This window comes from Nannobrachium achirus (assembly GCF_963921795.1).
Source record: "Nannobrachium achirus genome assembly, chromosome: 1".
Taxonomy (NCBI): Eukaryota; Metazoa; Chordata; class Actinopteri; order Myctophiformes; family Myctophidae; genus Nannobrachium; species Nannobrachium achirus.
The window spans coordinates 56,572,554-56,587,893 of record NC_137810.1 but is presented as its reverse complement, the minus strand read 5'-3'; the positions used below and the strand labels follow the sequence as shown (position 1 = coordinate 56,587,893).

General features: G+C 43.7%; 1 protein-coding gene across 1 annotated transcript in view; it reads right to left on the bottom strand.

The window, feature by feature from the left end:
* insrb (insulin receptor b) overlaps positions 1-15,340 on the bottom strand; it is a 196,143-nt gene that overhangs the window by 140,329 nt on the left and 40,474 nt on the right.

The following is a 15,340-nucleotide window of genomic DNA, read 5'->3' as shown; positions in this document are numbered from 1 at the left end:
AGGCAGCTCTGACATGCTCATTCCACTTATGGAGAAGACAACTAGGATAGCATTTCTAGCCTAGGTCTTCCCTCACAGGAAAAGCATCTGGGTCAAAGTTCAAGTGGCCCAGAAACCAAACCTCGCCGCCACACAGCTCTGAAGACATCATGTAACATGGACGAGAATGGAAGGGGAGAGGAGGGTGAAGACATGTGACATGGACGAGAATGGAAGGGGAGAGAGGAGGGTGAAGACATGTAACATGGACGAGAATGGAAGGGGAGAGAGGAGGGTGAAGACATGTAACATGGACGAGAATGGAAGGGGAGAGGAGGGTGAAGACATGTAACATGGACGAGAATGGAAGGGGAGAGAGGAGGGTGAAGACATTTAACATGGACGAGAATGGAAGGGGAGAGGAGGGTGAAGACATGTAACATGGACGAGAATGGAAGGGGAGAGAGGAGGGTGAAGACATGTAACATGGACGAGAATGGAAGGGGAGAGGAGGGTGAAGACATGTAACATGGACGAGAATGGAAGGGGAGAGAGGAGGGTGAAGACATGTAACATGGACGAGAATGGAAGGGGAGAGGAGGGTGAAGACATGTAACATGGACGAGAATGGAAGGGGAGAGAGGAGGGTGAAGACATGTAACATGGACGAGAATGGAAGGGGAGAGGAGGGTGAAGACATGTAACATGGACGAGAATGGAAGGGGAGAGGAGGGTGAAGACATGTAACATGGACGAGAATGGAAGGGGAGAGGAGGGTGAGGACATGTAACATGGACGAGAATGGAAGGGGAGAGGAGGGTGAAGACATGTAACATGGACGAGAATGGAAGGGGAGAGAGGAGGGTGAAGACATGTAACATGGACGAGAATGGAAGGGGAGAGAGGAGGGTGAAGACATGTAACATGGACGAGAATGGAAGGGGAGAGGAGGGTGAAGACATGTAACATGGACGAGAATGGAAGGGGAGAGGAGGGTGAAGACATGTAACATGGACGAGAATGGAAGGGGAGAGGAGGGTGAAGACATGTAACACGGACGAGAATGGAAGGGGAGAGAGGAGGGTGAAGACATGTAACATGGACGAGAATGGAAGGGGAGAGAGGAGGGTGAAGACATGTAACATGGACGAGAATGGAAGGGGAGAGGAGGGTGAAGACATGTAACATGGACGAGAATGGAAGGGGAGAGGAGGGTGAAGACATGTAACATGGACGAGAATGGAAGGGGAGAGGAGGGTGAGGACATGTAACATGGACGAGAATGGAAGGGGAGAGGAGGGTGAGGACGTGTAACATGGACGAGAATGGAAGGGGAGAGGAGGGTGAGGACATGTAACATGGACGAGAATGGAAGAGAGAGAGAGAGAATGGGAGGGGTAGACATAATGAGAGCTGACGTCAGGTCTAAGAACTTCACTGGGCAGGCACACACACGTGTCCGCGGTCGCACACTCCAGTATAATGGCGATAAAAGAAGTGAACCCCATCAAACAAATGACACGGGCCATCAAATGGCGTAATTATAAAAGTACGTCTTCAAATAGCAATCAATCAAGAACATTTTGCAAGCTCAGCTGGCAGTAACAGAAAATGATTGAGGCGGTGCTGCGTAAAGGTGAAACTGCTGAACTTGAAGAGTGAGGTAACACTTTTTTGTTTTTGTTTTTTCAAGATATTTTTTTGGCTTTTCTACCTTTATTGATAGTATTACAATGAAGATAGGACAGGAAACAGGGAGAGAGAGAGAGGGAGAGAGAGAGAGAGATGGGGGAGTGAAACGCAGCAAAGGTCGTCGGGATCGGGATTCGAACCTGCGACATGCTGTCAGACTGCCTATTATGTGGTATGTGCCCAGACCACTAGGCCAGCGCGCATGTAGGCCTATTATATTACTATAGGGCTACACGGGTGAGCTCTCGGCACCTCCGCGCGGTCCAGGCGAATACAACAGAGCGCTCCCTACCTCCGGTTCAGCCAATCACAAGCTTCCATTGTCGGAACCGGGATGCTGTTTTGATACACGCGGGAGACGCACTTGAAACGCTCCACCCTGTTGGTTTGGCTCCGTTTGTTTTGTCCAGACCCTACCTACTCCACCCTGCTCCACCCTGCTCTCTTTCTCTAAAGTCTTCCTCGCTCGCTCCCTTTCTTTATGAACTTCCCGGAATCTGGTCTTTTTTTTCATTCTGTTCTCCCAACATTTCACCGTGCACGCACCATGGTATGAGAATGCCAACGGTAACACTGACTGATTGCAAATGACAACCACTTCTAGGGCTGTCACAATGATTACATAATCGTCTAATCGTGATTTTTGGACATAATCGTGATTATTTTTCATAATCGTCATAATCGTTTCCATGTTGAAAAACTTTCATATATGTAAATAAAAGGTCAAACATAGTGGAAATAGCAGATCTACAAGCTCACAACGGGTCGCATCGCGTCGCGTTGTGAGCTTGTAGATCGGCTATTTCCACTATCAATGTTCTTTTTTAAGTATAAAGTTGTGAAATATGTCAGTAATTATGTGTCATATCTACCATGTGCAACTTAAAAGCAGAAATGTAATTGTCAACGACAAAAACACAATTAAATCGTTAATTGCAATTATTCGAGTGACAAATAATCGTCATGTAAAATGTCATAATCGTGACAGCCCTAACCACTTCTATTATTGTGACTCGAATGGCAAGCATTTATTTCAAACGGATGAGTATAGCAGACTACGGTGTTCAGTTAACAGGTACGTTTGCAATAATATGCATTTGAAAACTGCAATAAATCTTTGAGTAATTGTCATCTATTAAATTCATGTCATGCCAAAAGAGAATGTCCCTAAAACGGGGGCCTTCTACAGGGGGTCCTTAGAGTTACTACAGGGGGTCCTCCAAATCTTTGAGTGATAAAAAGTTTTTTTTTCTCCTTTTTTATATTAACCACTTGACCCCCCAGTGTCCATATTCTGAGAACTTTAGCTTCACAACGCCTTGTAGATCTGCTATTTTTGGCAAAGCGCTTTGGTGTAGAGGGAAAAAAGAGCAGACTAAGTACAGAGTGAAAGGTCAATTTTTTTTTTTTACTTTTTTTTTTTTTTACTTTGTTTATTTGATTTTCAAATGAAGCATTTAAGGCAATGAAGTGGTACAATAATAAGAGTAGCAGCTTCTTTTGTACAAACATCAAATATACAACAGTGGTATAAGGATTGCAGTTTTCGAAAGGTCAAGTTTATTAAGTAATGATTAAGTATTGGTTAAATGACATATCTGAAAACACAAGTTGACGTGAATCCAAAATACACTGATGATTGTGCTGTCACACAATGAAACCAGTGGAATCTCTGAAAAGGTTGTGGGGGTCCCTGCTTCATCTCTCGCTCAACTAAGGGGTCCTCGGCCTGAAAACTTTGAAGACCCCTGCACCAGGCTAAGAGTATCACAGGACAAGTAGGGAATGCAGCTGCAGAGGGCAGAGTTAAGCAACCGTGGCTCTAATAGAGTGAAAGGAGAAGGTGATTATCCATGTGACCTGATAGCCAGACTCTTCACTCTCTCTAAAGACATACAGGCGTAATACTGGTGCTTTCAAAACTCAACCTTTAACTGGAGCTCAGTCAGTCTGTTCTTGAGAGACTGCTATGTCAGTGGTTCTCAAACCTTTTCATGTGAAGGACCCCCAAAATGATATGTATTTGGCCACGGACCCCCATCAAAATATCTAGTTCCAGGGACCACCCAGAAGCTAAATCTGAGTTAGAAACGTTCGCTTTGAAAAATACATATATTCAAAGATTTGCACACATTTTCACGACGTTTTCAAAAATAGCAGATCTACAAGCTCGCAGCGCGGCACTCGGTGCCGCGCTGTGAGCTTGTATATCTGCTATTTTTCACTGGTTAAAAGCATTCAATCATTTTAGGCCTAAATGGGTTAAGGCCAGCACAACACATAGCAGCTCAGGATGGGTTTACAGACGCATGCGCAAAACACACACCCACATATAAATGCACATGTGTACAACACCCAGTCACACACAACCTCACCTCACACTGACAAAAGCCACAGGAACAATGGGTTCTCTCTGACAGAACTGGTGACTATAGAGTGAGTGTGTGCGTGCGTGCGTGCGTGCGTGCGTGCGTGTTTGTACATGTTTTTGAAAAACAATGGGAGCCAACGACAGAGCACCCAAGCCAAAGCTAGGTGAACTTTGACCTGAAAAGCTTACTCTATCCGTGTGTATGTGTGTGTGTGTGTGTGTGTGTGTGTGTGTGTGTGTGTGTGTGTGTGTGTGGAGAATGTTAGAGAGGCAGGGGCTGAAATATCTAAAAGGGCCTTTTTGGTGAAAATATTGAAAATAGCAGACCGGACCATTGCGGCTATTCTCAGTACTTGATACCACACTAAACTAAGCATAAAAAAGGCAATGTGGCGTAAAGGTACAGCACGGATTTCTACACAATGAGTGCAATTCTTTCAACATAAGATGCTGCATTCAAGTTCAGGAGAGTTTGGACAAGACAATTTTCTTGAATGCTGCCTTCAGGTACGGCATGGAAAGGGGGCGTTTGCATTTCTTTCACCATCGTAAAAAACTGCATTCATGGTCTGGAGAGGGCACTTTTTACAGATTGGGTAAAAGGACAGGGGCTCAAGCCCCCTTTCATGTCTATGTGTGTGCACGTGCCTGTGTGTGTGTTGCAAGCATGGCGTAGCTGGCTGCTGTCTGTGAGGCTCTACACAGGACAGTGTGTGCCATGCCGCAGCAGCAGATAGAACCGTTATCCAAACAGCAGATCTGCTGTTTGCTGCTTCTCACTCTGGCTCTTTCATCCTCATCTTTGAATATAATCCTTGCAATTCCTTACCATCCCTCTACATTTCTTTCATCTTCAAAAAATAATATGGTAAAATATGGTCTCATGTGTGACTCTAGCATTCGCTCAGAATGCTAGAGTCATTCCTTTGGTTCGTCCCCATTTCTCACACGCTCGCTCTAAAGATTCGACAGATTTCGCATTCTACTCGTTCAAGTCCCTCTCCAGATGTAATTCTTTCAGGAGATAAAAACTAATGTCGGCTCCCTTCATCCAACGTCTAACTGGTGTTGTGTGGAGTTCACCTTTACTGTGCGGGCCAGGTATAGTGCAGGAGAGTAACTACATTCGCATCAAAATAAAAACCTGAATCACATTGTGATACGAGCTGAACTGCGAAGGGACAAAAAGACAGTGAAGAAAAGGTTGGCCTTCTTCTACTCAGGTATAGTGTATTCTTTCCATGCCAACTTAAGTTGACACAATACACTTGTGCTTCCCAAACTTTTTAGCTCGAGACCCAAAAGAGAGATTAAACGTGTGCCGATCTACAAGCTCACAACGCGCCGCTTCACGCCACGTCGTGAGCTTGTAGATCGGCTATTTTTTGGAACATTTATGCTCTAATTCTTGGCATTTCTTAGATTTTTCTTTGATTTCTTCTTGAATTTTGTTTTTAATTAATTTAAAGAAATTGCCTTTTGGGGAATGTTTTTTGAATTATTTTGTAATAATAACAATTTAAAAAAACTAAATGTAGGAAACCAAAAACAGAGGAACCCATAAAAATCTGCCTGTGACCCGCAAATGGGTTTCGACCCACTGTTTGGTGCAATATACAATATTCATGTTGCCTGCTTCATCTACACAAGAGTGTGTGTGTGTGTGTGTGTGTGTGTGTGTGTGTGTGTGTGTGTGTGTGTGTGTGTGTGTGCGTGCGTGCGTGCGTGCGTGCGTGCGTGCGTGCGTGCGTGCGTGTGTGCGAGAGGATAGTACACATACGCATGCCAACCTATCCGGTCTCTCTTATCAGCAGCAGGTATCAGTGGTGTACACGCGCGGCATGTGCCCACCCGAGCTCCGACTTGGCAACTGTTGCTAGGGATGTACAGCACTTCATTCCTGTTCTCCCATAGAAAAGGAAAATCGCTCTCATGAACCCGTCCCCCCGTGCCCTTTCCTCTCTCCCTTTCAACCTAACCTGAGAGAATAACTCCCAACTTCAGCGATAGGACGGTAAAATCAGAGTTAAATTAACACTTTTTTAAAAATGCAACCAGCCCAGGCTGGAATTTATTTCGGGAAAGAAATGTCAGGTTTTCTGCTTTATTTGGGCGCAGTAGAGAAGTGGCTCTCAACCTTTTCAGGTCGGGTCCCCCAGAATAATCATATTTTAACTGGGGACCCCACCACCCTGACGAGCACTATAGTTGAGGCATTACATTTTGCATAACACGGTTCTATTGTGAAAACAGCAGATCTACATGCTCACAACGCCTCGCAACGCGAGCCGTTGTGAGCATGTAGATCTGCTATTTTCACAATTTCTGCCTCTAATATTTGACAATTTGTCCAATGATTAATTTGTCATTTTAGATGTATTAAAAAGTCCATAAATTGTAACTTTAGAAATGTGCAGAGACCCTCTATACACTTAAACTTTATGTTGGCTTGTTTACTGTTGAGTGAGAAAACAATGTTTCACATTAAGCTAATCATCTGGGGACCCCCCCAAAATAATTTGGCGACCCCGCTGGGGGTCCCGACCCACAGGTTGAGAACCACTGCAGTTAGAGCGCAGAGGAGAGCAAAGGAGAAAAGACAGCCTTGAAAGAAGGGATGACAAACAAAAGGCCGTTTGAGGAATTCAAACCCAAACAGGTGTTGTGACTACGGTACATATTCTGCCCGTGCCAGGAGGACGCCCTCACATGCCATTTGTCCAACCTGACCCGTGATATCGATTCCACAACAATACATTTGTCCCCCATTACTCTAGCACACACTCTCAAACTTGTCAAGGTCTCCCCTTAACTCTGGCAGTGTACAAATGGAACCAAATGAACCCGTTCCGTTTTTGTACACTGTTAGAGTTACAGACTTGTATGAGTCAATTTAGACCCCCCTAAAGGACCCCACAGAGTCCCTGGAATCCACTTTGAGAACCACTGCTCTAGCATGAGAACGAGTACGTTCGTTTTCATGCCCACAAACGGCCATGACTTCAGACAAACAGAGTTACACGATGACGATTCGTTTTTAAAGTTTCAGTCCAAAGACTGAGCGAAGAACAATCCGTGAACTTTGCGATGCATTTGATTGGAGCGTTGCGACACGTTGTGAACTTGCACTAGGCTATTTTCAGAGCAAGGAAGGGGCTACTAGACCCCCCTGGGGTTTTAAGTGCCTTTCTGAGAAAAAACGTATTGTCGGCCAGGCCCATGGCTTCCCCTAAGTAACGAGAAATCTTGTGAAATAAAATGTCGTCAACCAATCATCAAGGACGATGATACCAGGGGTGTTGTTGCCTGGATTATTCATGAAGCTTTCCCGGAAGAGAAAGATCCCATGATTGGCCGCTAGTTGCGCTGTTTTCCCCCCGCGAGGTACCAAAAAGTTTTTTTCTCCACTGGACCCCATTCATTTTCCTCTTTGATTTTCTAACCTTAATAAACTTCGTCATTAACTCTATCAGCGCTTTGGACGTTCGCCCCATTTTTCGCGGCGGCGCGATGCCAATCCACCCTTTGTTAGCCTCCTGGTTGGTCCCTGACTGACCAACCAGCAGGCTCTATCTGCCTTGTCCCGCCCTGGTTCCGCCTTTTTTATGTTGAATTAGCTAAAACATACTTTTTGGAGAAATAAAAACATTTAAAAACATGCTGATTCACTATGCTGCCACTGAGCAGCTCCAATTGACTGAAACAAAGTTTGAAATTAGAATTGAGCACACAGAATAACAATATGAAGCAACTGAATTAACATGGCAGTGGATGGAATGTCCCACTGAATGTCCCTCCAAGTCAAAGCAACCAATGGGTGTGGAGAGGGGCAGGACAATGGGCGGGACTTGACAAAGGGTGAATTGTACGTTCTTTGGCTCGTTCTATTGTACCTTGGTTTGATGTCTGTAAACTGATGAGGGGTCGCGTGGGTGTGTACCGTAGTGACAGCTCCCGTAAAAGTGCTCTCAAAAACCCACTGGACGTTAGCATCAATGGAGTAACAACCATCTTCCTTGTTATTTTCTCTGGATCTATTGGTCTGTAGCGATTGAGCTGCCTTGACGGACGGCAGCCTACCGCGGCCATTTTCACATTAATTCTTGCATGAGGCTGCCCTCTACTGCTGGTATAGCCACGGTACACCTATTTAAGGAGAAAATAAAATAATAATGATGAAAAAAAAAATACATCTTTGTCTATAACATCACAAAGGTAAGGTGCTTTTGCTGGCACAAAACCCAATAAATAAATAACAACATCTGGCAGTGAAAAAGTTAATACTTTATGGTTCCTGTCGCTAGTGAAAAACTGCCTTTCAATTACCATGATATGCGTTTTGTGAAAATATGGTCCCATTTATGTTAAAATTGATGGCGTGGCCAACTAAACTGATACCAGCCGGCTGTGTTCTTCTTCGTGTGCTGTATTTCGGGAGGCTCCGACCACATTCTCCCATGTATCCCTGCGGTTGCATGTGCAGCCAATAGCATTCCTTATGATTCCTGGGGTACCATTCAAACAATGATGGCGACACCCATACAAGGGACAAAAAAGCTTGTAGATCGGCAAATAGGTTTGGTGTAGAGGTAAAGTTGGTGAAATATCAAGTTTACAAAATATAGAGGGGGGTCCCTGCTTTATCTCTCTCTCAGCTAAGGGGTCCTTGGCCTGAAACCATAAAGACCCCCTGTCTTAGCAGCTTGGCTAAGCTCACCCCTCCACCAACCCTCAATCACAATGCACTATTACCCTTCTATTGTACAAATGGAAAGCCAGACAGCAGCAACATTCAATCAGGCAACAAAACCAAAGTGACAGCTTGTAAAAGCTGGGAGATTGCTGCCTGAGAGCTCTTGTCTGAGGCCAGCTGCTCAGTATTGTATCTGTATTTATAATCTGATGTACAGTATCTTCATTGGCTTCTCCACTAGGGCCGCAAAACTATCGATTGATTATCTTAGCGATTATTCTAACGATTACCTTTGCGATTAATCGAATAATCGAGAAGCGCATTTAGTTTTTATATATTAACGAATCGATGGACAAAAAATTATAATTATTGACTTAATGGAAAATGGATATCATTTTATTAAAATCAATTATGTTTTGTGATCGATTAAAGCGATAACTGGCTCTTCCTCTTACATGTACCTCTCCTACTGTGTTTCCTTTCTCGCTGCTGTTTGACACCTGAAGTTCCCTCGGGGGAACAAAAACAGTTTATCTTATCTTTCTGGACAGAACCTGCACTGAACCTACAGCTCCAACACAGCATGAGCATAGAGCGCTACACATGAATGCACCACACACACACACACACACACACACATGAATGCACCACACACACACACACACACACACACACGCACACGCACGCGCGCACACACGCACGCACGCACACACACACACACACACAGTGGTTTTCCTGCATGTTAAAGGGGCACATGTAGGATCAGAGGAATGCAGGCTCTCCCTGGCTCTTACCTCAGGCCACTGGAACCCTGTTAAAACACAACAAAAACAACCCCACAGTTTCCACTCACGCATAAACTTTAATGCCCCATCTAATGTTCCTCCACCCTGATCTTGTGTGTGTGCGCGTGCGTGTGTGCATCATGTGTGTGTGTGTGTGCGTGCGTGCGCGCGCGTGTGTTTGTAAACTACAAGTTTTCATTCACTAAAGCCCTAATTAAAGATCCTATAGTTTCCCCCCCCAGTCAAGTTCAACCACGCAACACGTGTTCTGCTGCACAGCGTTGTATAAGCAGTAGAAGGAAGTGGAGATTTTCACTTTTCCTGCGGTTAACGTCACATTCTAGGCTAACCTACGGTATGAGACTACGTCACGCTGTGGATTGGAGTGGGTGTACAGAGAAGTGTTAGCACTCGACAGGTGTTGTACACGCCGGCTACAAAGAGTCTTTAGCAGAGCCTGACCAAGTCCAGATCTTTGGGTCCAATGTCTCTATTTGAGAACATTTAACTCACCGTTTCTCAAACAGAGGAGTCGGGACACATTTGTATGGGTCCCTTAATTTTTTTGTTTCCTACATTTTCAAAAGAACGTTCCCCAAAAAGCGAAGATTTTCATGAAAAAAAAAAAAAAAAAAATGCAATGATATTTCTTTTTTTATTATTAATATTTTTTATCCCACGGTTTTTGCAACCCATTTTTCTCACCCGGTGACTACCTAACCTGTAGTCCTGGTTTCCGCTCTCCCCCTGCCACGCCAGGGGACATTGGGGAGCACCCGGCTGGCTAGGGGGAGGTAGTATAGAAACCAGGACTACTGCATGTTTTTGTGTGGGGGCCTATGCCCAAGGAGACTCGGGGAGAACATGCATGATATTTCTAAGTAAATAAATAAAAAGAAAAATCGGAGAAATTCCATGAATTAGAAAGCAAATATTCAAGAAATAGTGAAAATAGCATGGCATCGGTCGGGCTCTAAACTGAACTAGTCCATGGCACAAAAAAAGTAGAATGAGCCTGGGGTCTTAAGACTGCACTCTGCACACAAGTTATGAAACTGGAGCTCTCACCTCTACTGAGGACGCTCAGTGCACGTATCAAACACACAAATACATTTACAGTAAGTGCAATTGACACCACACACACACACACACACACACACAGACACACACACACACCCCTCATGGCAGGGAGAGCGAAACATTGCATCATGTTCTAGAAATGGCTCCTGCTTGCTCGGACACACACAGCACTTGACTAATCTAGTGCCTATCACATGACGGCATCATACCTGCTCCCCTGGCCTTTCCCAAGCCAAGGGACAGACAAACTCACTCCGTTTTCTCAACCGTGTGTGTGTGTACTGTATACTCACTTTTATTATTTTAAAACCTTCTTCAACAGGGGGTCCGGGACCCCTAGGAGGTCCTCAGAGTTACTTACTACAGGAGGGGGTCCCCCAAATCTTTGAGCGATAGAAACTTTTTTTCCTCCTTTTTAACCACTTGAACTTTAGCCAAAAATAGCAGATCTACAAGCTCACAAGATCAGTGTTGCCGTAGTCTTGTGTCGCGCGCCCTCCCCCGACGACCCATATCTTTTCTGAGCCGGGGTCCCGCACGCCCCCCAAGTTCACACCTCGACAACTGTTTTAACAAAGATACGAGCCTATATGCATATCAATAGACCTGTACAGTAGGTGTTGAGCGACGTTCGCAACCCCCCAAACATTGAATCACCACTGCACAAGATCGGCTATTTTCAGCAAAGAGGTTTGGTGTAGAGGGGGAAAAGCAGACTAAGTACGGAGTGAAAGGTCAAGTTTATTAGATATGGATGGTTCAAGTAGTTAAATATCTGAAAAATACAAATGGACATGAATCCAAAATACACTGATGATTGTGCTGTCAAAAAATTAAACTACATGGAATCTATGAAAATGTGTGGGGGGTCCCTGCTTCATCTCTCTCTAAACTAAGGGGTCCTTGGCCTGAAAATGTTGAAACCCCTGCTTTAATCCATTGCCATTTGTCTCTCTCCGTTTCTCCCCGGCCCCGCCTCCTTGTCTCTTTCTCCCCCTCTCTGTTTGTCTGTCCCTGGAACAGAGTCCTGCTCAAGATATTGAGATGGGGGTCCGTGGCCAAATAAATATCATTTTGGGGGTCCTTCACATGAAATGGTTTGAGAACCACTGACATAGTAGTCTCTCAAGAACAGACTAACTGAAGTGAAAAGGACCTTTTCTTTGACGATGGCTGGCCAGATTGCTGACATAGAAACATAGGTTTTTCAAACAACCTTAGAAGGATTCAAAAGACACTTATAGAATCGGGTACAAGCTTGCAGCCGCGCTGTGAGCTTGTATATCTGCTATTTTTCAATAGTTAAAGGATAAAATAATGATATGTCTCAAGCAGAGGCGTAGCCATGGGTGGGCCTGACTAGGCCTAGGCCTACCCATTTCGTTTTTGTGCCCACCCAAAAAAATAAAATAAAAAATAAAAAATTATATATTTTTTTTATTTTTTTTATTTTATTACATATATTATATTTTTTATAGCATATTAAGTCATTTTGATGATAGTCGCATCCTTACAACAACTAAAATAACATAACATCATCATGTGGACGCTATAATGTGCAACAAGCGTCCTTCCCTGCTCGCAGCCAAGCATGTCTAGACTAGTGTGTCATGTAATTCTAATTTAGTCCATTTACTTCCTGTAAGTAGTCGACTTAAAAATAAAACCAATTGCTTATATATCATCATATTACGGCAGGGTCTTATTTTGAAATCCACCGTTACAGGAAATGCTTAAGCGTGTTGGGCTACTTGTCAAGAGTTGTTGCAGCCTGCACAATGTATACAGGATTCACGTGGATTATACTGACTCAAGCTTTTTGACTAATCTAAAGTTCATATTCATGATATGAAACCATGCTCCTGGGACTTAAAACAATACACAGCGTTTGAAAGCAGCAATAGGTGAGTGAGACTGGTTAATTACGTTCTGCTGGCTTGGCTGTTTTTGTTGTGGGAGAGGGAGAAGCGTCAGAGCTCTGATAAAAAGTTGACGGTGCAATTAAACATTTCGGTCTTTTCTCTTCATAGTTGTTTATTTTGTCTTGCACCAGTGACTAGGCTACTGGGTCAGTCTGCAATATCTCTCTGTGATACATTAGCGTTGTGCTCCGTGTGTATAGTCTTATACTAACAGGAGTGTTGTCAATTAAAATAAGCATCTCATGCCGTCATGTTACCGGCTTCTTCTCTAATATGCCATTCTGTTTTTGCACGGCTGGAATGACCCGCGCATCACTAGTGGACACCACGCATGAATTGATTATTTAATCATGCAAACCCGACCCAAATCGCACCAGAAGACCCGATCCGACCCGAAAAACATGGATTTTTTTTCGCGCGCACCCAGGCCCAACCAGTTGGGCTCAGGCCCAGTCGCCGGTTCGATTCTGTCTACGCCACTGGTCTCAAGTCCTCCAACAGTTCTTGTCATTCTTTTGACAACACTAGATTGTTTTTCTTAGTTCTAGCGTAGGGTTATGGATTATGAAACAAAATTAAATCAAATATGAGAAAAGAATCACAGAATGACAGAAGTCAGCTGTGTTAAAAAACAATCTAACAACACAATAAGCGGTAATATCAACAACCGAGCTCTTAGAACGGGTACAAATTATTGTGTATCATTATTTTAACTATTGAAAAAAAAATCGCAGATATACAAGCTCACGTGACTCGCTGCGAGCTTGTAGATCTGCTATTTTTGAAAAATCGTGAAAATTAGAATTTTGACCCGATTCTATAAGTGTCTTTTGAATCCTTCTAAGATTTTTTGAAAAACCTATGTTTCTATGTCAGCAATCTGGCCAGCCATCGTCAAAGAAAAGGTCCTTTTCACTTAACTGGAGCTCAGTTGGTCTGTTCTTGAGAGACTACTATGTCAGTGGTTCTCAAACCTTTTCATGTGAAGGACCCCCAAACTGATATTTATTTGGCCACGGACCCCCATCTCAAAATATCTAGTTCCAGTGACCACCCCCAGAAGCAAAATTTGAGTTACAAACGTTCGCTCTAAAAAATACACATATCCAAAGATTTGCACACATTTTCACGACTTTTTCAAAAATAGCAGATCTACAAGCTCGCAGCGCGGCACTCGGTGCCGCGCTGTGAGCTTGTATATCTGCTATTTTTCCACTGGCTAAAGCATTCAACAATTCTAGGCCTAAACGGATTAAAAAAACACTGAACTCGAATGTGAAATTGAACCGTCAAGATTCCAGGACAGCTCGGTCGGTGGAGAGACAGACATTTCCTATTTTGCACTTTCCCGACAGCCGACAGCGAGGGCTGGCAGCAAATCGAGGAGCCAACATAATATGTGGGCTGCAGTCAGTCAATGTTGGAGTATAAACATGGCCGAGGTCATTGCGCTTTGAACGGCCGGCCTCTCAGTCAGACACACAGACAGAAGAAAAAACAACACAAGCTATAATCGCTTTCAAAAAATAATAACCATTCTCTCTCTGTGTGCGTCTTACAATAGAAGCTGTTCTGTGTGTTTTACGCTATAGGAGAGGGAAAGACTAGACCGACTGACTTGGTGACTGACTGACTGACTGACTGACTGACTGACTGACCCGCTGGCTGGCAACAGCACTAAACCAACCCACAGTTCTTTTTTTAAACCAGGGATATAAAACAATGATTTATAACAAACAAAGCGCACTGCTATAAATCATAGTCATCCGTCTCTCTCGCTCTCTCTCTCTCCCTCAAAACAATCTCCATGCTTTGCTCCCTCCCTCCGTTCTCTCTCTTCTTTAAGCTTGATGTGTATGCTTTTGTCGCACGACGGCGTTTCGTGCAGAAATAACCAAACGACATGCTCGTGATGCGTTGCGGATGCCAGTTATTACTACGTCTAATCGCAATTATTTGACATAATCGCAATTATATCCGTCATAATCGTAATAATCGTTTCCCATGTTGAAAAACGTTCGTATATTTTCAAACGTTTAAAAAAAAGAGTGGAAATAGCTATCAATGTTCTTTTTTTAAGCATAAAGTAGTCAACTATGTCAGACAGTCATTTCTTTGTATGTTTAGGTTATGCGTCATATCTGACATGTGCAACTTCAAAGCCTACAAAGCCCAACAGAAATGTTACTGTCAACGACAAAAGCACAATGAAATCGCAATTATTTGAGTGAAAATTAATCGCCATGTAAAATGTCATAATCGTGACAGCCCTAACGGATGCACACAACGCCATCGTGTGATGGAGCATAATTAAGCATAACTCCCCTTTTAAATTCTACCCTACATCAACCTGACAATGGGGGACCTTCTCTGTTTTACAATGCACACGAGTCTTTCTCCCTACTCCCTAATCACTTGTTACCCACAATGCTCCAGTCAGAGAATACTAATCAGGAGGCGGGGCATACATGTCCACTATCCCTCAGCTTTCCCCCGCATCAAAGAAATCATTAGAAAAGCCATTTGGAGCTAAAACATCAAGTCGTTCCAAATTGATTTCCTGGTTCAGAAATCTCCGGTGCATATTTCTATTATGCGTCTCAAAGGGCCACTTAACAACACGAGAGTGTGATGGATTTGGGAGAAGTGCTATTGCTTTCACCTCCGCATGCGGAAGGGTGACATTTCTACCAGCTTTCAACATCGTATGTTCACATTCTGTTCTTGATTTGCTTCACATTACGATAGTTACACGAGTGACTTAAATGTCATGAGAAGAATCATGTATGTATAAAGGAAAATGGTGCATACATTGTGT